Source organism: Lithobates pipiens, unplaced genomic scaffold, assembly GCF_037356315.1.
Source record: "Lithobates pipiens isolate NorthernLeopardFrog02 unplaced genomic scaffold, aLitPip1_a1.2 Scaffold_27, whole genome shotgun sequence".
NCBI lineage: Eukaryota > Metazoa > Chordata > Amphibia > Anura > Ranidae > Lithobates > Lithobates pipiens.
The window spans coordinates 122,328,742-122,355,476 of record NW_027507788.1 but is presented as its reverse complement, the minus strand read 5'-3'; positions in this window follow the sequence as shown (position 1 = coordinate 122,355,476).

Below are 26,735 nucleotides of genomic sequence, written 5' to 3'. Positions count from 1 at the left end.
ACACTTGTTTCACTTTGCACTGGATATTTAATGTTTACGGTAATACAAATTTTGATGCAATGCTTTGCAGCAGGACTCATTCCTGTACTCCTACTAGAGTATATGGTAGAGGTTGCAGTGTCATGGCACCAGCACCAGTGCCTAAGGCCAATTTTTCAGCCCCTGTTTAACAGGGGCATGTAATACAATTTTTGATGCAATGCTTTGCAGCAGGGCTCATTCCTGCACTCCAACTAGAGTATATGGGAGAGGTTGCAGTGTCATGGCACCAGCACCAGTGCCTGAGGCCCAATTTTTCAGACCCTGTTTTACAGGGCAATGTATTTACAATTTTTGATGCAATGCTTTGCACAAGGGCCTGTTCCTGCGCCCACCAAGAGTAACTGTGAGGACTTATAGTGTTGTGGCACCAGCACCACCACCACAACCACCAGAGGCCCAGTTTTTCTACCACTGTTCAACAATGGCATGTAATTACAATTCTTGATATAATTGTTCACAGCAGGGTGCTCCAGCGCCCACCAAGAGTCACTTTGAGGGTACAGTGTTGTGGCAACACCAACACCTTAGGCCCCCATTTCTGCAGAGCACATAGGGCAGGCCCCTACTTTCAAACATCCAACTTATAAACGTCTCCTACTTGCAAATGGAAGGAGACAACAGGAAGTGAGATGAAAAAAGACGGATAGCAAAAAAAATTATACAGGGGTGATAACCCTTCCCTATGTTTTCCTAAAATCTTAAAAATAGATTTTTTGGACTGGAGCTACACTTTAAAAATTTACCAATTCAAAATTACAAACAGATTCTACTTAACACAACAAACCTACACAGTTCCTGTCTTGTTTGCACCGCCTGTATACTGCTATTCTGAGTATATAGGGCCTGGGGGCCCCACGCCTTTCCTTTTTTTAATATGGGCACGGGGTTCCCCGTCTTATATCCGTCCAAGAATCCGTAAAAAAATTTTTGGCATTGACCCATGTCCCCTGCGGCAGGAGCCAGGTCCCCAAACCCTTTTTTAGGACAATATCTTGCATATTAGCCATTAAAATGAGCACTTTTTATTTCGATCTTTCGAGTCCCATAGATTTCAATGGGGTTCTAAAGTTTGCACGAATCTTAGGTCCGTTCGAAAGTTCTGGTGTGCGAACCGAACCGGGGTGTGTTCGGCTCATCCATACTGGCTACATACAGGTTCACTTTAAACTGTCTCTAATCTACTGTAAATGAAGGAAAATGACTGGTTCATGGGGACAAAATGCAACTGGAATGACTGAGTGAACAGTTATTAAATTGCTTGCATGGCTGACTGCCTGGCCAACCCATGTTATTAACTGTTATAGGGCACACAATTTTTTTTTAGCGATGCTATATTAGCATTTCCCAAATGTCTTTCCTGCTGACTCCCCCCTCCCTCTTTCCCCAAGAAAGCATTTAGAAACAGTGCTCTGCCTCTACACAACTGCCAACTTGTCTTATCACTGAATTTATTTAATGATTTTATTTAAAAAAAAGCCTTATTAAGAGTTCTACTAACATCAGCTTCCAGTATGGAAAGTAATTCTCTTCTAGTGTTCTATCCCCCATTTCTGGTTTAGTGTATACATTCATACATACCCTCCAAGGCATATACTGTATTTGTAGCTTTTTATTGGTGTTAGAACTGACTAATCAGAAACCAACAATAGGCAGTCACATGCCTTAGAATGAAATCTACATACTAAAATCCAAACTTGTAGAAATGACACATTCAGTGGATTACGACAGCAACTGTTATGCAACCCAGCTCAAGGTCCCTTTGAAAACAACAGGTTTCTTTACTGGCACTGTATCACATCAAACAAGGTCAAGCGTCTCCAAGTTCTCAAACTCCCCCTAAGCTACCTTTTTAAATTCTGAAGTCAGATGATTTCCTGAGTCTAAGGAAGGATATTTCCACATGCTCACACTGATAGAAGCTCTGAATTTCTGCAAACTAGCCACATGTTCACTGTGGATGGTCTAGTCTCTGTGCTGACCTTTTTAAGGACCAGTGCATGCTGGGTCAGTGATGTCACAGGGGGGTGGGACCACCAGTCAGATAGCCCCGTCCCTTGCCTATATAAGAAATGTCAAACGGTGGTGCCTGCAACCTACATGGACAACGGGAGCGTTTTTCTTTAATTTTTCGGGTCGGCAGTGTGGCGAGCGGTGTGATTGACGATTGATTTACATCAGGAGACCTTGTTTTTTGCTTTTTTTAAAATAAAGACATTGTCAAAAGCTGTCTCTGTTTTTATTACTTTTTGACACTTTTTTGGTGAATGAGTAGGGGTACTATGTACCCCTACTCATTCACATGGGGGGGGGGGATACTGAGGACCCCCTTGTTAACCACTTCAATACCAGGCACTTTCGCCCCTTCCTGCCCAGGACAATTTTGAGCTTTCATTGCTTTTGCACTTTGAATGACAATTGTGCGGTCATACAACACTGTACCCAAATTAAATTTTAATCATTTTCTTCCCACATATAGAGATTTCTTTTGGTGGAATTTGATCACCTTAGGCATTTTTTATTTTTTGCTAAACAAAAAATACCAAAATTTGGAAAAAAAAAAAGTTTTTATTCGTTTCTGAAATAAAATTTTGTTTTCTCCTTCATTGACGGGCACTGATGAGATGGCACTGATGATATGGCACTGATGGGCACTGAAGAGTTGGCGCTTATAAGGTGGCACTGATGGGCACTGATGAGGAGGCACTGATATGTAGAATTGATGGGCACTGATAGGCGGCACTGATATGCAGCACTGATGGACACATATAGGTGGCACTGATATGCAGCACTGATGGGCACTGACAGGCGGCACTGATGGGCACTGGCAGGCAGCGCTGATGGGCACTGACAGGTGGCATTGATGGAAACTGATAGGTGGCACTGATGGGCCCTGACTGGTGCCACTGATTGGCACTGATAGGTGGCATTGATGGACACTAATAGATGGCACTGATGGGCAGCACTGATTGGGCAGGTACTGACAGGTGTTAATTCTGGCCACTGATTTGCACTGTGATGGGCACTGATTGGCACTATGGTGGGCATTGATCTGCACTGTGGTGGGCACTGATTGGCACTGGCAGGGGGTAATGATGGGGAACTGACTGGGCACCGATTGGAAGCTTATGGGTACATTTGATGGAGGCTGTGCTGATAATCAGTGTGCTGATTATCAGCACAGACCCCCCCTCTGACAGGGAGAGTCGCCAATCGGCTCCCCCTTTTAGCGCAAACCGAGGAATGCCATTTAGCGGCACCTCCTGGTTCTCACGATGATCAGCTGTGATTGGTCACAGTTGGTCACGTGGTAAGAAGCCTCTGTCAGAGGCTTCTTATCACGATTGGAGATGCAGCATGTCAGACTGACAAGCCGTACTCGCAATCGCTGCGCTGTGTGCCCCCCGTGGGCATGCACCGGCATGTTATCTTTCTGGACATCATATGACACCCAGTCAGGATAACAGAACCACTTCCCGGCCGTCATTCTGTTATAGGCCGGATGGGAACTGGAATGAGGCCCTTGTCCCCATGCTGAGGGCATGTGGCCTGGTATGGTTCAGGAGGGGCCCACTCACTCCTCCCCCCTGAGGGCATGTGGCCTGGTATGGTTCAGGAGGGGGGCCACTCACTCCTCCCCCCTTTCCTGATCTGTTGGGCTGCATGCTCAGATAACGGTCTGGTATGGATTTTGGGGGGTACCCCACGCCGTATAAAAAGAAAAATTGCCGTTTGCTTAAAATCCATACCAGACCGAAGGTAAATGAATCATCCGTTCTTAGAGATGCGGCAGCCGGCTTCCCAGCCCGCTCCTTAGCAGCCAGCTAAATGTGGTAAATTACCGCTAAATCTAACAAATACCACATTGAACAATTGTTACCGCATACAGTATTTTACCACATTTTATTAGCCATTATTTAACTCTTAGCCCTTGTACACACGGTTGGACATTCCGACAACAAAATCCGTTGGATTTTGTCCGACGGATTTTGTCCGAAACTGGTGTTGCATACACACGGTTGGACAAAGTTGTCGGAAAATCCGATCGTTCTTAACGTGATGACGTTATTTAGTTACGACGGGACTACGTTCAGGCTAGTAGCCAATAGCTTTGGTCTAGGAATTTGATCTGAGCATGCGTGATACTTTGTCCAATCGGAATTCTCTACAAACAATCGGACAAAGTCCAATCGGATCATGTTTTCAGAAAATTTTATAGCCCAGTTCTAAACGGAAACAGTCCGATGGAGCGCACACACGGTCAGATTATCCGACAACACGGTCCGATCAGACATTTTCCATCGGAATGAACGACTGTGCGTACAAGGGCTTAGGGAATTGACCACTTAGTGTTCATGTTAGGAAGATTTTTCCAAGTGATAAGGGGGCATGAAGAAAGGAAAATCCTCCCCAACAGAGACACAATGAGCAACTTTTAGTAAAAAGGAGAGAGGATGGGTTGTACATCCGATTGCTGCTCAGCCCACTGTCTGCTGAAAACTGATCACAACTGGTCTGCTGAAAACTGGTCACAGGAGTGCAGGACGAACTGCACTCCTGTGATCCACAGAAGTACAGCCAAATGAGCTTTGGCTGTACTTCTCCTTTAAATCCATCTCTGGACATAAAAATACATCCTTACATATCACCCATCTATTTTATTTTATTTTTTTAAGTTAATACCGTTAGATGTTCTAGGTCTGTAGTGAATGTCCTCAACCAGCTCTTCTTCTGTGAACCTTGAGAAGTCAATTGAGTGCTGTAATGAACTTCTTATTGTCAGAAGCAGTCTTCAGTCATCAAAGGACCCTACCACTGGACAGCCAATAGGATGTGTCCACATCACCCAGGCACAAATGTGGATACCTGAAGAAGGACTCTCTATTTCCGCAATGGAGAAGATAGAAGATTCTGGACCTAGTGTATCACATGATCTCAGATTTAGGTGAGTTTTTCCAGGGTTTATTTTTTTAAACTGACCTAGCGATTAATTTGAAGCAAAGGAGTGGGGAGGGCAGGGGTGGACTGACAACTCATGGGGCCCCTGGGCAATAGGAGATTATGGGGCCCCCAGGCAATCAGACATTATGGGGCCACACAGTATACACAAACACACACACACATACACACAGTATACAATCACACAGTATTCACAGACATGTTACTATTGGCTGAGAAGGTACTGGAGAGGTGGGGCAGCTATAATCTCTGGATTTTTAGATCAAAAGCATGTCGGCAAGGGACATTTCATAGACAGATGTAAAAAAAGACAGATTTTTACATACTTTCCATGGTTTTACTGAGGCTGGCAACTTTGATGGGGCCCCCGGGCAGTGCCCAATGGTCAGTCCGCCCCTGGGGGAGGGAAATCTTTGCCTGAAGTTCAGGCTTAAAGTGGAACTAAAGATACAAATACTCACCTATATTCCAATGGTCCAATGCCCATGTGGTCTCTTGCCAGTGCCAGCATGTTCTCTCTGGCTTCCTTCTGGGCCTCGGGCTTCAGCCATCTTGATTGCTCAATGCGGGATGACATAACACACGGGAGCCTTCAATCACACTGGCATTGCTGTGTATACTCAGCAAAGGATTGCGAACAGGCAGGTACCTTTAATGTTTTGCAGAAGAGACATGCCTCTTCTGCAAAAAAAGAGCCTGTCCACATCTTTTCATTTTTTGTGTTCCATTCCTCTGTAAAGGAAAAAGTTTTGACTGGGGTTGGACATTAGGAGAACAAAAATAGATTACAAATTGTTTCTCTGGTTGCTTTATTCAGGGTAGAATATAATTGGGTTAGAACCCTGTATATTTTTTTCTTAGCTATGTCTAATTGGGGAGATTTCTCTTCTCTTTCTGTTTTAGAGACACAACATGAAGTGATAGGAAATTTAATGAGATTAGACAGCTGTATGGTTGTCCCCAGTGGAAGTTTTCTCCTTTATTACTTTTTTATGGTAATTGTAATATTTCTAATTTACCATCATTTTCTGTCCTAGATTAACTGTTCCTAAGGACAAATAGAGAGGGTGAATCTACCCAGAGCAGAAACAGACAGCAATCAAAAGCCTTATGCCGCTTACACACGATTGGAATTATGGTCGGAAAAGGGTCTGATGATTTTCGACGAAATTCTGCTCATGCTGTCTTGCCTAGACACAGTCACACCAAATTCCGACCGGCAAGAACCTGGTGACATACAACATGTACGACGGGACTAGAAAAAGGAAGTTCAACAGCCAATAGCTGAGCATGCGTGATTTTTTTTTGTCGGAATTGCATACACATGATCGGAATTTCCAATAGAAAGTTTTTCCGCTGGGAAAATTAAGAACATGCTCTCAAATTTTTGCTGGCCGGAATTCGGCCAGCTAAATTCTGATGGAGCATAAACACGGTCGCATTTTCCGATGGAGAGCACTCATCTGTCTTTTGCTGGCCGAAAATTCCGATCATGCATTACAGAGTTTCCATCCCTTCCCAACTCCATCCAAAAGAAGAAATAAAAATACTTAATTTTGTAGTAATATGACCATCTGAGAAAACCCTCTCATCTTGAGCAAACAGCTTGTGGATTAATATATTCAGAGCCCCAATTTTCAGAATGTTTCTTCTTGAGTGCATTCAATTATTCTATCTTTTTTCGGAAATACATTGTGCCCCTTGTCAAGTGCTGTTTTGTACTCATTATATTTTCCTTTTCTTAAAAAAATAGCTTTGATCAGGCTTTTCTTATATCACTAGGTGAAACCATTTAACTCTTTAACTGTCTGACAATATATGAATCTTTTCTTCCTCCTACATACATCTGCACACTAAACCTATGCCAGAAGAGACATGTTATTTTCATTATTAGAACAGGACCTGTTGGCACCCATAAAATATCTTTGGTTTAGGCATGCAACCGAATCTCTAATGGAAAGGGCTAATGTTGATGGTAATATGCCAAGTGTCTTAACTGATAGCAACCAATGAGTTTCTACTAAGCAGTAATGGCAGGTCAGTGACAGAAAACTAATCAGATTCCTACGGGCTACAGAAATGTGAGCTGAATTTCTTGATTGGCTGATAAAAACACGCCAAAATGTTCTAGCGTGCACCACCATAGGCTGATGATTGTTTTCTCATGGTTTAATGGGATGTAGGCTTTGAGTTTTTTTGTGTAAAATTCCATGCAATGATTAGGATTAGGGATGACCCGAACACCCCCGGTTCGGTTCGCACCAGAACTTTCAAACGGACCTAAAATTCGTGCAAACTTTAGAACCCCATTGAAGTCTATGGGACTCGACCATTCAAAATAAAAAGTGCTAATTTTAATGACTAATATGCAAGATATTGTCCAAAAAAGGGTTTGGGGACCTGGCTCCTGCCCCAGGGGACACGGGTCAATGCCTAAAATGTTTTTAAAAACTGACGTTTTTTCGGGAGCACTAATTTTAGAGACGATTAAAGTAAAAAAAATAAAGTGAAATATTCCTTTAAATATTGTGCCTGGGGGGTGTCTATAGTATGCCTGTGAAGTGGCATGTGTTTCCCATGTTTAGAACAGTCCCTGGACAAAATGACATTTAACGGAAAAAAAATTGGTTTAAAACTGCTTGCGGTTTTAATGTAATATCTGGTTCCGACAATACGAATGAAAATCATTGAGAAAATGGCATAGGTAGCCCCCTCTGCCCATTACCAGCCCCTTTGGGTCTTGTACGGATATTAAGGGGAACCCTGTACCCATATTAAGGAAAGACGTGGGGCCCCCAGGCCCTATATACTCAGAACAGGAGTATACAGGAGGTGCAAACAAGACAGGGACTGTGTAGGTTTGTTGTGTTAAGTAGAATCTGTTTGTAATTTTGAACTGGTAAATTTTTTAAGTGTAGCTCCAGGCAAAAAATCAATTTTTAAGCTTTTAGGAAAACATAGGGAAGGGTTATCACCCCTGTATAATTTGTTTTGCCGTCCGTCTTTTTTCCTCTCACTTCCTATTGTCTCCTTCCGTTTGCAAGTAGGAGACGTTTGTAAGTTGGATGTTTGAAAGTAGGTCTGCCCTATATGCCCTATATGCTCTGCAGAAATGGGGGCCTAAGGTGTTGGTGTTGCCACAGGACTGTAAGCCCTCAAAGTGACTCTTGCTGGAGCACCCTGCTGTAAACGATTATATCGAGAATTGTAATTACATGCCATTGTTGAACAGTGGTAGAAAAATTGGGCCTTTGGTGGTTGTGGTGGTGCCACAACACTGTAAGTCCTCACAGTTACTCTCGGTGGGCACAGGAATGGGCCCTGCTGTGAAATATTATATCAAGAATTGTAATTACATGCCCCTGTTAAACAGGGGCTGAAAAATTGGGCCTTAGGCACTGCTTGCTGGTGCCACAACACTGCAACCTCTCCCAGATACTCTGGTTGAAGTGCAGGAATGAGCCCTGCTGCAAAGCATTGCATCAAAAATTTTAATTACACGCCCCTGTTAAACAGGGGCTGAGAAATTGGGCTGGTGGCATCACCCAGAACCAAAAATTTTCTTCCAAGATATCAGCGGAGGAGGAAGAGGATAGACAATCAACATAACAGGACAGTCACTCAGCATCAGCATAGGCAGTCTTGAAGGGATGTGATATTTCACAAAAAAATATTCGGTTACATCAGCTTCAGGTGCTTGGTAGCTGGTGGTGATCCAAGACTGATTCATCTTTATGAAGGTCAGTCGATCAACCGAGTCGGTGGACAGGCGCACCCTGTAATCGGTTACAAAGCCAAAAGCAGCACTGAAGGTGCGTTCTGAAAGAACGCTGGATGCAGGACAGGCCAGTAGCTCAATTACATACTGTGCAAGCTCTGGCCAGTGATCCATCCTCAAGACCCAGTAAGCCAGAGGATTTTCGGTGGGAAAGGTGTCCAAATCTGACCTTGCCCCTAGGTATTCCTGCACCATGTAAATGAGACGCTGGCGAGGGTTGCTGAAACCGATCATACCTTGGGGCTGCGGACTAAAAAATTGTCTGAACGCATCAGTCAGACGGCCACCTTCTCCACCGCTCCTTCTGACTGAAGCCTCAGCAACACGTTGTCCAGGACCAGGAGTTTGTAATCTCCCAGTTTCTGGGAACATGTTGCGCAGACCTTTCTGCAAGGCCTCCCGGAGATGTCTCATCCTCTGCTCCCTCTGTGACTGCAAGATAAGTTTGACAACCTTACCCTTGTACCGTGGATCAAGGAGAGTGGCCAGCCAGTAATGGTCCCTCTTCTTGGTCCGAAGAATATGAAGATCCTTCCGCAGGCTTTGCAGGATCAGGGAGGCCATGCAGCGTAGGTTAACTGAGGCATTCGTTCCAGAGTCCTCTTGGTCACTAAGGACAACATGATCCGCAGCTACTGCCTCCCAGCCAATTACAAGTCTACAGGTTTCTTGGGACTGTAAATCATCCCTACAAGACTGCTGCTGCTGATGCTGAGTACCAGGCTCCACCTTCATGCTGACACAATCATCCTCCTCCTCCTCCTCTTCTTCCTGTGTGATGGGTGGGACAGCAGGAGCACTGTCTGGATAAAGGGGGCCTTGAGAGGCAAGGAAGTCCTCCTCTTCCTGCCTCTGTTCTGCCTCAAGTGCCCTGTCCATTATTCCACGCAGCGTATGCTTCAACAGGTGGACAAGAGGTACAGTGTCACTGATGCATGCACTGTCACTGCTCACCATCCTTGTGGCCTCCTTAAAAGGTGACAGGACAGTGCATGCATCCCTGATCATGCCCCACTGGCGTAGTGAGAAAAAAACCAAGCTCCCCTGACCCTGTCCTGGTGCCGTAGTTGCACAGGTACGCATTGATGGCCCTCTGCTGCGTGTGCAGCCGCTGCAGCATGGCCAACATTGAGTTCCACCTGGTGGGCATGTCACATATAAGGCGGTTCTTGGGCAGGTTCAACTCCTTTTGGAGCTAAGCCAGCCGAGCACTGGCATTAAATGATCGGCAGAAATGCACACAGACTTTCCTGGCCTGCTTCAGGACATCCTGTAAGCCCGGGTATCTGCCCAAGAACTGCTGCACCACCAGGTTAAGGACTTGAGCTACACAGGGCACATTGGTCAGTTTTCCCTGTCGGAGGGTGGAGAGGAGGTTGGTGCCATTGTTGCAAACCACCAATCCTGGCTTAAGCTGGCTTGGCGTCAACCCCCTCTCGGCCTGCCCCTGCAGAGCTGACAAAATATCTGCCCCAGTGTGGCTCCTGTCCCCCAAACAAACCAGCGCAAGCACGGCATAGTATAGTTTTACCTGCGTACTTGCGTAGCCCCTTGAACGCCTACGGAGCACCGCTGGTTCCGAGGACAGAGCACTGGAAAAGGCCATGGAGGAAGAAGAAGAGGAGGGGGTGGAGGAGAGAGGTGTGTTACAACCAGTAGTAGCATTTTGGAGGTATGGTGGCGGAACAACCTCCAACACTACTGCACCTTGTCCTGCATCCTTCCCAGCTACCAGAAGAGTCACCCAATGGGCCGTGAAAGACAGGTAACGTCCCTGTCCATGCCTGCTGGACCATGAGTAAGCAGTAATATGCACCTTACCGCTGACCGCCCTGTCCAGCGAGGCATGTACATTGCCTTCCACATGCCGGTAGAGAGCAGGAATCGCCTTCCATGAGAAAAAGTGGCTTTTGGGGACCTGCCACTGAAGAACCGCACATTGCACAAACTCACAAAAGGGGGCCGAGTCTACCAACTGAAAAGGCAGCAGTTTAAGTGCTAGCAATTTAGCCAAGCTAGCATTAAACCGCTGGGCATGTGGATGGCTGGGAGTGAACTTTTTTCTACGGTCGAGCAGCTGGGGCAGGGAAATTTGCCTGCTATAATCAGACGTGGGTGTACTGCTAGCAGAGTGCCTGCAAGCACTTGGCTGTGACACACCTAATTCTACACCTTCATTCCTCTCAGTGCAGGTTTCAGAGAGGACTGAATGTCTAGTGGGGTTGGAGATGCCAGCTGATGAGGAGCAAGGAGAGGTCCGCTTTGTTCTTTGGTGTGGGTCTTTGAGGTAAGCTTGCCAACGAGCTGCATGGCAGGTCAACATATGTCTGGTCAAGCATGTGGTGCCCAAGCGGCTGATGTTTTGGCCATGCGAAATACGTTTGAGACATATGTTGCAAATAGCAGTGGTGCGATCTGATGCACTCGTCTCAAAAAAGGCCCACACCAAAGAACTTTTAGAATAACGCGCAGAGGCAGCGCCCTGCACAGTCGGAGCACTGCTGTGTGATTCTGTCGGTGTGCTGCCCCTGAGCTGGCCCCCGGAGGGCATCCTGCCTCATTGGAGATGTTCCTCCTCCTCTCTCCTACCAGGCACCCACTTAGAGTCAGTGCCCTCATCATCCCCTCCCTCTTCATCACTGGAGCAAACCTGGCAGTATGCTGCAGCTTGTGGAACATGACTGCTAGATTGCTGTCCTTCTTGAGCATCCCCTCTCTCTGCGCTCACGCTACTGCCTTCCTCTAGCTGAGTATCATCATCAGAGCCTACAAAACACTGGGCATCCTCCTGGAGCATGTACCCAACACTGTGCTCAAACAGTTCGGGGAACTCCTCAGGAGGACGTGGTGGGTCTAGGGAAGGAGTGACTGATGATGACATTGAGATGAGGGAAGAGGATGCCTTGGCAGCTGCTTTGCTAGTACCCTGAGCCTGGGTGAGAGAGGATGAGGAGGATAAAGAGGGCTTGGTCATCCACTCTACCAAGTCTTCAGCATGATGCGGCTAACACATCCAGCTGCCGAACATAAGGACAAGCGTGTCCCATGGCCACGTGCTGATGATGATGCACCGCGTCCACGACCAGCACTGTTGTCTCTAGACACAGAGCCTGCCTGGCCTTTTTTATTGGCTCGTGCCTGTCTGCCTCTCCTTGTTGGCCTTCCAGACATGGCCTGCAGGGAAATGGGAAAACCAGCAACTGGGTAGTGTATATTGTGCTGGAGGCACAAACACTAACTTCTGCAGATACCTTTATTATAGAACACCAGCAATAAAGGGTAGATACAGGTGTATATTGTGATGTGCTGGAGGCACACAACACCCACTAACTCCTGCAGATGCCTTTATTATAGAACACCAGCAATAAAGGGTAGATACAGGGGTATACTGTGCTGTGCTGGAGGCACACAACATCCACTAACTCCTGCAGATGGCTTTATTAGAGAACACCAGCAATAAAGGGTAGATACAGGTGTATATTGTGCTGTGCTGGAGGCGCACAACACCCACTAACTCCTGCAGATGCCTTTATTATAGAACACCAGCAATAAAGGGTAGATATAGGTGTATACTGTGCTGTGCTGGAGTCACACAACACCCACTAACTCCTGCAAATGCCTTTATTATAAAACACCAGCAATAAAGGGTAGATATAGGTGTATACTGTGATGTGCTGGAGGCACACAACTCCCACTAACTCCTGCAGATGCCTTTATTATAGAACACCAGCAATAAAGGGTAGATACAGGTGTATACTGTGCTGGAGGCACACAACACCCACTAACTCCTGCAGATGGCTGTATTAGAGAACAACAGCAATAAAGGGTAGATATAGGTGTATATTGTGCTGTGTTGGAGGCACACAACACCCACTAACTCCTGCAGATGCCTTTATTATAGAACACCAGCAATAAGAGCCCTTAAAGTGGGGTACCCCCTAAAAAAAAAATTAAAAGTCAGCAGCTACAAATACTGCAGCTGCTGGCTTTTAATAATCGGACACTTACCTGCCCCAGGGTCCAGCGATGCGGGGGAACGAAGCCCCCCCCCTCGCTCCCCGCTCCGCTCGCGGCGCCGTCATGCATACTGTGGGCACCCGGCTGTGGCTTCACAGCCGGGCACCCACTGCACATGCGCGAGCGGCGCAGGGCGCCGTGATACGCCGTACAGTCACCTGGGACACATGACAGGTCCCAGGTGAATGTGCGGCGCGAGGGGAAGTGATGTCACCAGCCTGGGCAATGAGGAAGGCAGATTACGAGGGACCCCCTAGCAACCGGTATTTAGAGGTGAGTAAAAAAATTTTTTTTTGTCAATTATTATTATTTTTTTTTTTTTTATGAATTTTAATTACTTTTAATTTTTTGGTGGCAACACCACTTTAACAACCAGCGGAGGGAGTGGGCAGCGAAGGCAAATATGCTGCTCTGCTACACCATGTAATGGAACAGGCACTCTGCCTGTCTCTGTACACCAACTTAGAGTAGGTCTTATTTACTTGCAGTTTCAGTCTATTTTTGGAATTTGTGCATAAACCACTTGACTACTGGGCACTTAAACCCCCTTCCTGCCCAGACCATGATGTTCAGCTTTCAGAGCAGTCACACCTTGAATGACGATTGTGCGGTCATGCAACAATGTACACAAATAGAGCGTTCTTTTTATTCTTTGCTAAAAGCAAAAAAAGACATAACATTTAAAAAAATATATATATATATATATATATTTCACTGGCCCCCGACATCCAGACTCACTGGCCCCCAACATCCTCAGACTGGCCCCAACATCCACAGACTGGCCCCAACATACACAGACTGGCCCCTGACATCCAGACTCACTGGCCCCCGACATCCACAGACTGGCCCCCGACATCCGCAGACTGGCCCCGACATCCACAGACTGGGCCCGACATCCACAGACTGGCCCCCGACATACACAGACTGGCCCCGACATACACAGACTGGCCCCGACATACACAGATTGGCCCCTGACATCCAGACTCACTGGCCCCCGACATCCACAGACTGGCCCCCGACATCCACAGACTGGCCCCCACATACACAGACTGGCCCCCGACATCCACAGACTGGGCCCGACATCCACAGACTGGGCCCGACATCCACCGACTGGCCTCCGACATGCACAGACTGGCCCCCGACATACACAGACTGGCCCGACATACACAGACTGGCCCCCAACATACACCATCTGGCCCCTGACATCCACACTGGCCCCCGACATCCACAGACTGGCCCCCGACATCCACAGACTGACCCCCGACATCCCCCAGATGCGGCACGCCGTCATTGCCACGCGGAAAGACTTTGAACTGCGGTGCCACCCACCTTCCATGCACTTCACAGACACTGGCAGCGGGGGGTGGGCGGCGCCGCAGCATCTCTATTGAAGACCAGCTTCTGGTCTTCTTTAAAACTGAAGCCGCGTACACACGGGCGGATTGTATGGCCTACTTAGTCCGCCATACAATCCGACGGACAGTCCGTCCTACTTTCGAATGAACGGACTTGACCACACACGGATGCACAAACAGTCCATCGAAAGCTTGCGCGATGACGTGTACAGCACGTACGACGGGACTAGAAATAGGAAGTCCAATACACAGCAATGCAACCTTTCGCCGTGTAAATCCTTTCTGAGCATGCGCCATTCTTAGTCCGTCGAACTAGCCTACTGACGAGCGGATTGTCCGCTGAAACCAAAGTATGACGGACAGTATTTTGAAAAATCCGAAATACTTAGTACGCCAGACTGCACGCTGAAAAAGTCCGCTGAAGCCCACACACGAGCGGACTGTCTGCTGAAATGTGTTTAGACGGCCTAAGTAGGCCATACAGTCCGCCCGTGTGTACGCGGCTTGAGGCGGCGAAAAACGGGGACAAACCGATTTTCCCGGGATATTTCCCAGGGCCAAAATTAAATCGGGATAAATGTCCTAATCCCGGGAATGTCCCAGGAAATTCATGCCCTCCCAGCAATTAGGCCCGCACTGTAGCCATCTTTCAGCTATAGCACGGGTGGGTAGTTAATAGTGCCACATTGTAAAAATGTTACTATGAGGAACTACCTAAATCTGCTGCATGTGTTCCGACTAAGGGCATTTTAAAGGGCCATAGTGTTTAAAACTGTTGGTAGAGCTTTACTGAATTCCCTTAACTGTGTTTCAGGTCAGACGGTAAGGTAGGAGCACACTATGGCCTCAATTTACAAGCATTTATCCAGGCTGCAAACATGTTCCCTGTAATTTCTCAAATTCAATTATTTCATATGATCATCAGCTCTATCTAGTGGCAAAAATGCAGTATTATTTTTTTAACTACCTCGATCAGAAAATGTACCGAATTATGGCCACTAGATGGAGATAACAGTCATAAGAAATATTGCATTAGAAAAAACACAGGGACAATTCTTGTAGCCTGGGTGAATGCTTGTGACATTCATCCAACAAATGTAAATAGTCCCCTAAATTGTTGTTAATTTTATTTTGCAGCTTTTTAAAAGTTTCTTATGTGTTCTTGTGTTTATGTGTTTTTTATGTTTACACTAAAATGCTGCATTCCCCTGCGTTGTGTTTAAATGTGTGTTTAAATCTATTTATGTTGCAGGTCAATGTAGCATTGTAGTGTGAACAGAACACATGAAAACAGTTACTTTTTATGTTTCTATGTATTGACCTGTATTTTTAAAGTGCGCCTAAACACAGATCAACGCAAGTCAACAAGCATTAAAACACGCATAAAATGGATGTAACTGTACATCCATTTCCCTGCACTTTACTGCAAGTCAGTGAGAATTCAGCCTAAATCAGGAGAACAGTCTAGTGCGAGAACATTTAAAAAAAGGAAAAGAAAGGCGCCTCTAAGTGCAGTATGCAAAATTTAATAAAGTGCACAAAAGGTTAAAAGCACTTACAAGGGGCGTAGCCTGGACATGTAAAGCAGCACATCTAGACATCTAGAGATCTCCCAGCCTTGAGCCCCTTTTACCGGCTATACTCATCTTATTACCCGGTATGCTTCCAGCCAAAAAGCACAGGACCAGAGCTGCCGCCCGGGGGTCCCCTGTCGCTGGACATCCAGAAGAAATCCACCGCTTTTTTAAGCAAATTCGGGGACAATCCTCGGGAACCGTAGCCTCAGCCCCGCGGGGCCCCGCACGTGGCACAGCACAGAGGACCCAACCGCAAGCATATCTCCCTAACTTACACAGCTCCCCGGCACAGTCCGACAGCTGCTGTGAGACCTCAGACAAACCCCGGAGTGAGATGCCCACCGAGAGCCACCTGGTGCACGCGGACATGGATCAAGACATCAGGGCCCTGCTCCAGGCTCTCCCAACCAGGACAGACATAGAGGCGCTGATTCCCTGCCTCGAGAAAACCCACCGCAGAGATATTCAGGAAGTGAGAGGCGAAGTATCCGGTCTGGCAGAGGCGTCGGTCTCCTCGTTGGAGGGACGAGTATCGGCTTTGGAGCGCACACGGGATCAGCATCGGGACACTGCCATTGCTTTGCAGTTGCACCTTGAGGACATCGAGGACCGGAGCCGCAGCAATAACGTGTGGCTCCGCAGTATCCAGTCCTCGTAGGCGGAAAACCTGGGGGAGTTGGTGTGGGGAATTTTCTGCATGATTGTAGCCGATCCTGAGATGTCGTTTGAGTTCGACAGGGTGCATAGAGCTCTGGGGCCCAGGTCGGCAGACCTGGCGAGTCCTTGTGATGTAATCTGCCAGTTTCACTGCTTCACCCAGAAAGAGTCAGTCATTAGGAGGGCGTGGGAGCATGGAGACGTGGAGCTGGAGGGCGCTCTGATTAAACTTCTCCCGGATCTCTCCAGAGCAACCCTTAAGTGCAGGGCCCTGCTTCGTCCCCTCCTGGAGTTAGCGAGACGCCGTGGCTTTACCTACCGGTGGGGATGCCCCTTGTCGGTGTTGTTTCGTAAATATTCCACTTCCTTTATGCTGCAAGCTCAAGCAGATCTCCATGCCCTTTTCCAATTCCTGGACGAAGAACCGATCCCGGTCCCGGATTGGCTCCAGATCCTGCCTCGCCCTGCCAGCAGATCGTACGCCTTTGCTTTTAACGGTCCTCTGCTCCGCCGTCAGCGACGTTCGGGGAGAAGACGGCGCTCAGCCTCGGGGGACGTTCCACGTGAGTAAACTGTGGGTCACTTCTCACCCCGCCATCCCAGTCTGTCAGACTTAACTTGCACCCCTTTGCCTCACATGTTTTTGGACTTGGCCCCTTAATTTTGGTCACTCCTAACGATGGACGTCTAAGATCGCTGGCCCCCCAGACCCGCTGTTATGCGGTTACAATGATGTCCTCTCCCTATCCAGACAATCCCAGATGGACATGCTCGCTGTGCAATTTTTTTTTTTTTTGTGCCAGGAAACGGCTGGTGCAATGTTTCCCCCCATCCATTACCCATTGGATTAGGAAAATAGAAGACATCAAAAAAATGGAAGACTTGATTCTTACGGCACAAAATAAACAAGACATTTTTAAGCAGGCCTGGGACAAATGGAATGGCTTTGTGTTCTCGTTGGAGAGACGCCGCCTACTGTCGATCTAGTGATCCGATCTAGTGACGGCCCCAACCCCCCCCTCCCCTATGTGGGATGGGTGGCATTGGGGGTTTTCTGACCCCGGATCTTGATACAGTATTTTACCTGTGTTTTGCAATGTTGTGATAGCACTAAGACAAGATCATGATTGTAGATGTATCTGTACCTATTATTATCTTGATGCATTTAGTACTGTATTTTCTCTGTTATTTTGTGTAACCCGGGGACTGTCTTCCCCCGTTTGTAGTTGAATAAAAATTCCTTAGCATGCTGGTAAAGAGCAGTGTAGAGCCGTCCAGCAGCTGTAAAACATTCTCATACGTGTGTTGGAGAGAGGAGGCAGCAGGGAAGCATTTATTCACTATGGGACACATGAGGCTGATGATGTCAGTGGAGAGAAGGGGGCAGTAATGCGTTTCAGAGCATGTGCGGCTCCTTCAGACCATGCCTTTCTTTATCTTTTTTCTATCTTCAGAGTTGCTTCTCTTCTAACTAAAGGGCTGCCAGAAGTGCCACCTCATCACTATCATCTCTCTGGCCAGCTATCCACCTCTACCAGAGCACCCTTATCTCCACTCTGTTTTAGCGTGAGAACATTGCTTTTCTATAGATACAGTACTGTCATCCTGGAGGCTGGGACAAGAAGTGTGTTAGTGCAGGATCATTAGGTGAAAACAAAGCTGAAAAGCCTGAAAGAGGAAAACTAAGAAGCCACCATATCTGTTAAGCTGTAACAAATTACATTTTTGTTTTTGAGTTTAGACTTGCAACTGCAAGGACCATCTGGACAAGGAGTCAGTTCATGAAAGCATTACATTATGTAATATATTTTTTTTAACTGATGACTTTTATTGTTATCAAGAGATTATATGTAACAAAACAATGCCAATTGGGCATACCCTGGCATAGAACAAACATAAAACATTGTATACAATAGCCTATTGCTAGGCAACCAGGTGGGTGTTCCAAGAGATATTAAAGAACAATAAAGAATAGATTCATATGAAGAATTGGGATTACACCCATATCGCAACAGTGCGTTGGTGTTGCAGCCTAAGTTTGCTAATACTTGAGAAATACCGCTAGATAAGTAAAGACTGATTGGTATGTGAATCAGAAGAGTCTACTCGCTCGAAGAAGTTCAGTCCAGGGGAGCATTTCTCGGGTGAACTATCCACTTTTCCAAGGTGCTGTAGAAAGATTTTGTGGTTAAATTTGCCTTGGCGAATGAGAATTCCAACTGGAAGTGAGAGTTTAGCAGTCCAATGGCATCTTTCAGGGCAGGCGCTGTGTTGATTTCCAATTTTTGGCCAGGGCTAATCTGGCCGCTATTAGGATATGTGTTACCATGGTTTGTAGATGGCCCTGTCAGGAGGGAATCGACAGCCCCAGAAGAAGGTCTAGGGGGGACATTGGGATGGAAATGTCACACACATTGTATATTAAGTTCTCAATTTTCTTCCAATAAAACTTAATTTGAAGACAGCCCCACCAAATGTGGTGCTGGGAGCCTTTGCCACCACACTTTCTCCAGCAGTTTGATGATGTGACTGGGAATATCTTTGCCAGTCTGGCTGGCGTGTAGTACCAACTATGAAAGAGCTTCATGAGGGATTCCCAATGAGAGGTGCAGTGGGAGAGGCGGGAGCTCTCAGGGCCCTTTGCCATGTATCTAATAGTGGGGGTTGGCTCATGTATATAGACCAGTAACCAATGGGCGGTGAAAGAGCTCCCGATCTTGGGGAGGTCAGTAGTTTGTAAATGAGGGAGATCCTTTTAGACTTGGTACCTTTTATTCCATAAAATTTCAGCAGGGCATCTGCGATAGAGTTTGTAGATGATAAGGAGATTTTAGATAGGATAGACCTTATCCGAAGGTAGAGGAAGAACGTTTTTGAGGATATATGAAACTTTTGCTGTAGTTGTAAAAATGACAGCAGGATTGTTGATATGAATAGTGATCCTAAATAGTGTTTATGTTGCCAAATAAAAGCATTGACAATTCCCTGGAGTTTCTTTATTTGGGTTTGCACAATTGGTAGGGGGAATTGACCAAAAAAGGTACAGGATATGTGAAAGCAAATACATTTTGGCCTGAGCAGTTCTACCTGCCCAGGAGGCTGGGGTGCATAATAACTCTTTAGATAAACGTATCAGCTTGCCTGCGAGGTCTTCCAAATTGGTGCGTAATAGGATAGAGTTGGGAAATGTTAATTGAATTCCTAGATAGGGAAAGGAGTTGGGGGCCCACGCAAAGGGGGTATTGGTCAAGCTGAGAGGGGTCGTCCGGTGGTCTAGGCCTAAGTTGAGCATGAGCGATTTGCTGTGGTTTATTTTATATAGGGAGATTGCACTAAATGTATCTAAAATGCATTGGATAGCAGGAAGGGACGTTAAAGGGTTTGTGTTTGCTAGAATATCATCATCAGCATAGGCCTATCTTATGCTCTGTGTCTCCAATTTTAATTCCTGAGATTTCTGGGTCGGATCTTATGGTCTGTGCAAGCGGTTCCATTATCAATGTGAAAATCAAAGGGGATAACCGGCACCCCTGCCTCGTACCGTTGGTGATCTTAAAGGGGTCTGATAGTATGCCTGAGGTCCAGACACGTGGGATGTAAGTATTGACCCAGGATAGCAGACAGGAACGTTCCAGATATCCCAGCTTTGCGGAGAACCGCTTCCATATATGGCCAGGAGACTCTATCGAACGCCTTCTCTGCATCCAGTGAAAGGAAGAGAGAAGGCATTCGCTCATGTTCAATCCTCTGTATGAGGTCAATAAAGCGTCTGGTGCCATCTGCTGTCTGCCTTCCTGGGAGGAAGTCCACCTGATCCGGATGGATTAGTTTGGGAATAACTGCGAGTTTAGCATATCGTTTTGTGTCCATGTTAAGGAGCGAGATAGGGAGGTAATTGGCCGGGTTGTCCGGAAACTTTCCCAGTTTTGGAATAGTGACCACTAGTTAGACATGTGCAAAAGGAAAAAATGTGTTTAGTTTAGTTTTGTTTTAATTCGTTAATTAATGAATTTTGTTTAGTTATATTCGTTAAATTCTTTAAATTTGTTTTCGTATTTCGTTTAGTTTTCTGCCGAATTCGAAAAATCGGTCCCATTTGAAAATATTTCAACCAAATTCGAAAATATTTCTACCGAATTTGAAATGATTTCAACATGATTAGAAATTATTTCAACCGCATTCAAAACTATTTCAACCGGATTCGAAAATATTTTGCGACCCGACTTTAGGGCCATGTATCTCGGGGTCACTTGGTGCTAGAAACCCCAAATGGATATGTTGTAGTGCTAGTTATATTGTGTTTGCATACCAAATTTGGTGTTTCTAGCTATAATTTTCCCTGAGATATGTGGCCCCAAATTCGGGTCGCAAAATGTAATTCTCTGCTGCACAAAAGTGCTTGACATTTTGTGACCCGACTTTGGGACCACGTATCTCGGGGTCACTTGATGCTAGAAACCCCAAATTTGTATATGTTGTACTGCTAGTTATATTGTGTTTGCATACCACATTTGGTGTTTCTAGCTATAAGTGACCCCGAGATATGTGGCCCCAAATTCGGGTCGCAAAATGTCATTCTCTGCTTCAGAAAAGTACTTTCATATTGCCCATATCTGGGGTCGCTTGGTGGCAGGTGACGTGGCAAGTGGACAATCCACAACTTGGTCACATGGCACTCCTGGCCGGTCACATGGCACTCATGTTAAGTCACGTGGCACTCGTGACCAGTCACGTGGCACTCATGTGAGGTCACGTGGCACTCGTGTGAGGTCACGTGGCACTCACGGCCAGCCACGTGGCACTCGTGTCAGGTCACGTGGCATGCATGGCCGACCACGTGGCACTCGTGTGAAGTCACGTGGCACTCGTGTCAGGTCGCGTAGCACTCGTGGCTGGTCGCGTGGCACTCGTGTCAGGTCACGTGGCACTCGTGGCCGGCCATGGCAAGTGGACAAATACAATACACAACTTTTGGCAAGTGGACAATGACATACAGCATATGCACTTGCCTTGCGATCTACATACGTGACTTCTTCAATCAGGCATGCTGACAACTTCCTTGATACCATAAATATAAATGAAATAAGATGTGTGTGTTTTTTTTTTGCATTGGTACACTGCAAGTATGAAAAGTTGATGTGACAGATGTATATAAGTAAGTATAAGTAACTAACCATCTTCCAAAATTTCTAATTCAAATCGAAAAAATTAGAACAGAATAGAAAAAAAATAATTTAATAGAATAAAATAGAAAGAATATACAACCATCTTCTGAAACTCAAATTTGAATAGAATAAATTTGAATTTCGAATAGTATGAATTCAAATTTTTAAATGAATTAATTTTAAATTTGGATAGAAAAGATTATAATAAAATAGAAAATAGACTAGAAAAACGATAGAACAGAACAGAATAGAATATATTATATTTTATTCTGAAGTGAAAGTAAAGGTATTCTCGCGCCAATCTACGTGCCCTAAAATAAAAGTTGTGGTTGCAGCAAAACACCGGCAGGGGTACTAACCCTCCCCAGAGTAAGTGATAGTAGATAAAAATGGTGTTGCGCTCCAGCTAAATAAATGTGATAAACTAAATAAGTAGTATTACTCTGGACACTCATTCACCGTAGGCACGTTGTATCATACAGAGAAAACAAGGGGAACACTCCAATAGTGAAGTATGTATTCACAGTTTATTTAAATAAGAAACGAAGCTTGGGTACTCACATTTAAAACGAATAAAAATTGCACAATAACAAAACGAAGGAGCGCCACGTTCGTACTTCCGGACGTCACTTCCGGTGTCCTCACTAGCCAATTGCGTTCCTATTGGAGTGTTTCCCTTGTTTTCTCTGTATGATACAACGTGCCTACGGTGAATGAGTGTCCAGAGTAATACTACTTATTGAACCCACACCAGCGGATAATAAGTGGTTTTTTGGGAGTGCTGTTTACCTTACAGCAGTAAGGTAAGGTAATTACTGCGCCTATTGTGAGGACACAAGACGCACAGGAGCACTGGTGGAATTACCCCCCCTTTCTTTCCGGGCACGCAGGATATTGTTTTGCCTATCACTGAATGGACTTATTTTTTGCATGATTATAGTGAACTTTATTTTAAGAGCTACGTTTGAGCACCTTTTTTTGGCTTTTAGAGCACATCTCCATTGTGCTTGGAGTTCGAATATCATTACTAGCACTATGTGCATTTTTTATTAATCATCACTGTTTATTGCACCTTTTAAAGTTGCACCATTTAGCGTTTATAAGTTCCATCTCCTTTGATATTTTTAGTATCATTTTTATTAATATAGGTTATTTTAATTTGAATTTTTTCTGTCTATATTTATATTATATAATTTATTAATTTATGTGTATTGCACGCTGTTTCACTGATATTTTGGATTCTATATAGCACTTGATCTGGGATTGTCTTTATGTCAAGTGCACTATTTGATGTATTGCACACAAGTGGTTATGCACATTGTCTGAGTTTATTTAACCACTTTCAGACCGGACCATTTTGCTGGTAAATGACCAGAGGTCTTTTTACACTTTGGCACTGCGCTGCTTTAACTGGTAATTGCGCGGTCATGCAATGTTGTACCCAAACAAAATTTGCGTCCTTTTCTTCCCACAAATAGAGCTTTCTTTTGATGGTATTTGATTGCCTCTGCGATTTTTATTTTTTGCGATATAAACGTAAAAAGACCGCAAATTTTGAAAAAAAATTATATTTTCTACTTTTTGTTATTAGAAAAATCCAATAAACTCAATTTTAGTCATACATTTAGGCCAAAATGTATTCAGCCACATGTCTTTGGTAAAAAAAAAGTCAATAATTGTATATTTATTGGTTTGCGCAAAAGTTGTCACATCTACAAACTAAGGTACGTTTTCTGGAATTTACGCAGCTTTTAGTTTACGACTGCCTATCTCATTTCTTGAGGTGCTAAAATGGCAGGGCAGTACAAAACCCCCCCAAATGACCCCATTTTGGAAAGTAGACCCCCTAAGGAAAATGATAAGAGGCATGTTGAGCCCATTGAATATTTTATTTTTTTGCCTCAAGCGATTGAATAATGACAAAAAAAAAATATTTTTTTTTTTTTTACACAAAGTTGTCACTAAATGATATATTGCTCACACATGCTATGGGCGTATGTGAAATGACACCCCAAAATAAATTCTGCTGCTTCTCCTGAGTACGGGGATACCACATATGTGGGACTTTTTGGGAGCCTAGTCGCGTACGGGGCCCCGAAAACCAAGCACCGCCTTCAGGCTTTCTAAGGGCGTAAATTTTTGAGTTCACTTCTCACTACCTATTACAGTTTTGAAGGCCATAAAATGCCAAGATGGCACAAAACCCCCACAAATGACCCCATTTTAGAAAGTAGACACCCCAAGCTATTTGCTGAGAGGCATGTTGAGTTCATGGAATATTTTATATTTTGCCACAAGTTGCGGGAAAATTACAAACTTTTTTATTTTTTATTTTTTTTTAACAAAGTTGTCACTAAATGATATATTGCTCATGCAAGCCATGGGCATATGTGAAATGACACCCCAAAATAAATTCTGCTGCTTCTCCTGAGTACGGGGATACCACATATGTGGGACTTTTTGGGAGCCTAGCCGCGTACGGGGCCTCGAAAACCAAGCACCGCCTTCAGGCTTTCTAAGGGCGTAAATTTTTGAGTTCACTTCTCACTACCTATTACAGTTTTGAAGGCCATAAAATGCCAAGATGGCACAAAACCCCCACAAATGACCCCATTTTAGAAAGTAGACACCCCAAGCTATTTGCTGAGAGGCATGTTGAGTCCATGGAATATTTTATATTTTGCCACAAGTTGCGGGAAAATTACAAACTTTTTTTTTTTTTTTTTTTCACAAAGTTGTCACTAAATGATATATTGCTCACGCATGCCATGAGCATATGTGAAATGACACCCCAAAATAAATTCTGCTGCTTCTCCTGAGTACGGGGATACCACATATGTGGGACTTTTTGGGAGCCTAGCCGCGTACGGGGCCCCGAAAACCAAGCACCGCCTTCAGGCTTTCTAAGGGCGTTACAGTTTTGAAGGCCATAAAATGCCAAGATGGCACAAACCCCCCCCAAATGACCCCATTTTGGAAAGTAGACACCCCTAAATTTAGGGGTACACTAGTGAGACTAGGTAATAAATGGCGGGTGCCCTGAAACTATAAAAAAATAACTAACCAACCAGCGGCACCTGTAACAGTTATATGGTGATCACTGGTGAAAGGGTTAACTAGGGGGCAATTAGGGGGCTTTATGCGGTAGTATATGGGGGTCCCTGGCGCTATAAAAAGCTGCAGCGAACCTAAATACCTACCTGCCTAACTAGCGTCACCTGTGACACTAATACAGCGATCAGAAAAACGATCGCTTATTAGGCTGGGTTCACACTGGAGCGATGCGGGAACGCCACGAATGCGCGGCGGGTTCCCGCATCGCATGCCTCCCGGCGGCAGTTCACACTGCCCTATGCGAACTGCTGGGAGTGTCAGTGAAATGTTACTGACACCCCCAGATCAGTTCGCATATCGCAGTGCGATCTGCAAACTCGGATCGCATGGTGTGAACACCCATGCGATCCGATTCTGCTGCGGGCCAAAAAAAGGGTCCCGTGCGAATTTGCGGCGGGTGCGGCGGGTGCGGCGAATGGCTGAACTCGAATCGCACAGAGATCGGATGTGATTTGCACTGCAGTGCGGTGCGAATCACATCCGTTCTCATAAACCGCTGCAATGTGAACCCAGCCTTAGTGACACTGGCGACGGGGGGTGATCACGGGGTTAAACCTTTATTGGGGGGGTTAGGGGGGTACCTTAGAACTAAAGGGGGCTAACCCTAACTGCCCTAACAGTTATTAGTCACAAATGACACCCGCCGGGTGATCAGGGGGTTAAACCTTTATTAGGTAATAAATGGCGGGTGCCCTGAAACTATAAAAAAATAACTAACCAACCAGCGTCACCTGTAACAGTTATATGGTGATCACTGGTGAAAGGGTTAACTAGGGGGCAATCAGGGGGCTTTATGCGGTAGTATATGGGGGTCCCTGGCGCTATAAAAAGCTGCGGCGAACCTAAATACCTACCTGCCTATCTAGCGTCACCTGTGACACTAATACGGCGATCAGAAAAATGATCGCTTATTAGGCTGGGTTCACACTGGAGCGATGCGGAAACGCCGCGAATCCGCGGCGGGTTCCCGCATCGCATGCCTCCCGGCGGCAGTTCACACTGCCCTATGCGAACTGCTGGGAGTGTCAGTGAAATGTTACTGACACCCCCAGATCAGTTCGCATATCGCAGTGCGATCTGCAAACTCGGATCGCATGGTGTGAACACCCATGCGATCCGATTCTGCTGCGGGCCAAAAAAAGGGTCCCGTGCGAATTTGCGGCGGGTGCGGCGGGTGTGGCGGGTGCGGCGGGTGCGGCGAATGGCTGAACTCGAATCGCACAGAGATCGGATGTGATTTGCACTGCAGTGCGGTGCGAATCACATTCGTTCTCATAAACCGCTGCAATGTGAACCCAGCCTTAGTGACACTGGCGACGGGGGGTGATCACGGGGTTAAACCTTTATTGGGGGGGTTAGGGGGGTACATTAGAACTAAAGGGGGCTAACTCTAACTGCCCTAACAGTTATTACAGTCACAAATGACACCAATGCAAAAAAAAAAAAAAAAAATGACATTGGTGTCACTGTGACTGGGGGGCAGGGGTAATTGGGGGGGTGATCGGGGGGTAAAGGGGGGTGTGAGTGTGCCTGGCATGTTCTACTGTGTGTGTAGAGTGTTGGTGCAACTCACCGATCCGCTCTCCTCCGTATCGGAACGAAAAATACCGACACGGAGGAGAGAATACATCACTTCCTCTCCTGTGTTTACATTACAGGAGAGGAAGTGATGTCACCGGGGATTTCTATTCGTCGGGAGCGATCGCGAGGGGGTGGCCATGAATGAATGGCCGCCCCCTCGTCCCGGATCGCTCCCGGACGAAAACCGACCGCCGCAGGCACCGGGCGGGGGCCCGATCGGGCCCCCGACCCGCGGGAGGCAAGGGACGTACATGTAAGTCCTTATGCCTGCCCGTGCCATTCTACCGTCGTACATCGGCGTGCGGCGGTCGGCAACTGGTTAAGCACGTAGTTTAATATTTATCTCTCACCTTCCTGCTGCTACCTAGGTACTAGCTAGTTTATTTTAGTTTATCACATTTATTTAGCTGGAGCGCAACACCATTTTTATCTACTATATTTTATTCTATTCTGTTCTGTTCTATTGTTTTTTCTAGTCTATTCTTTTATATTC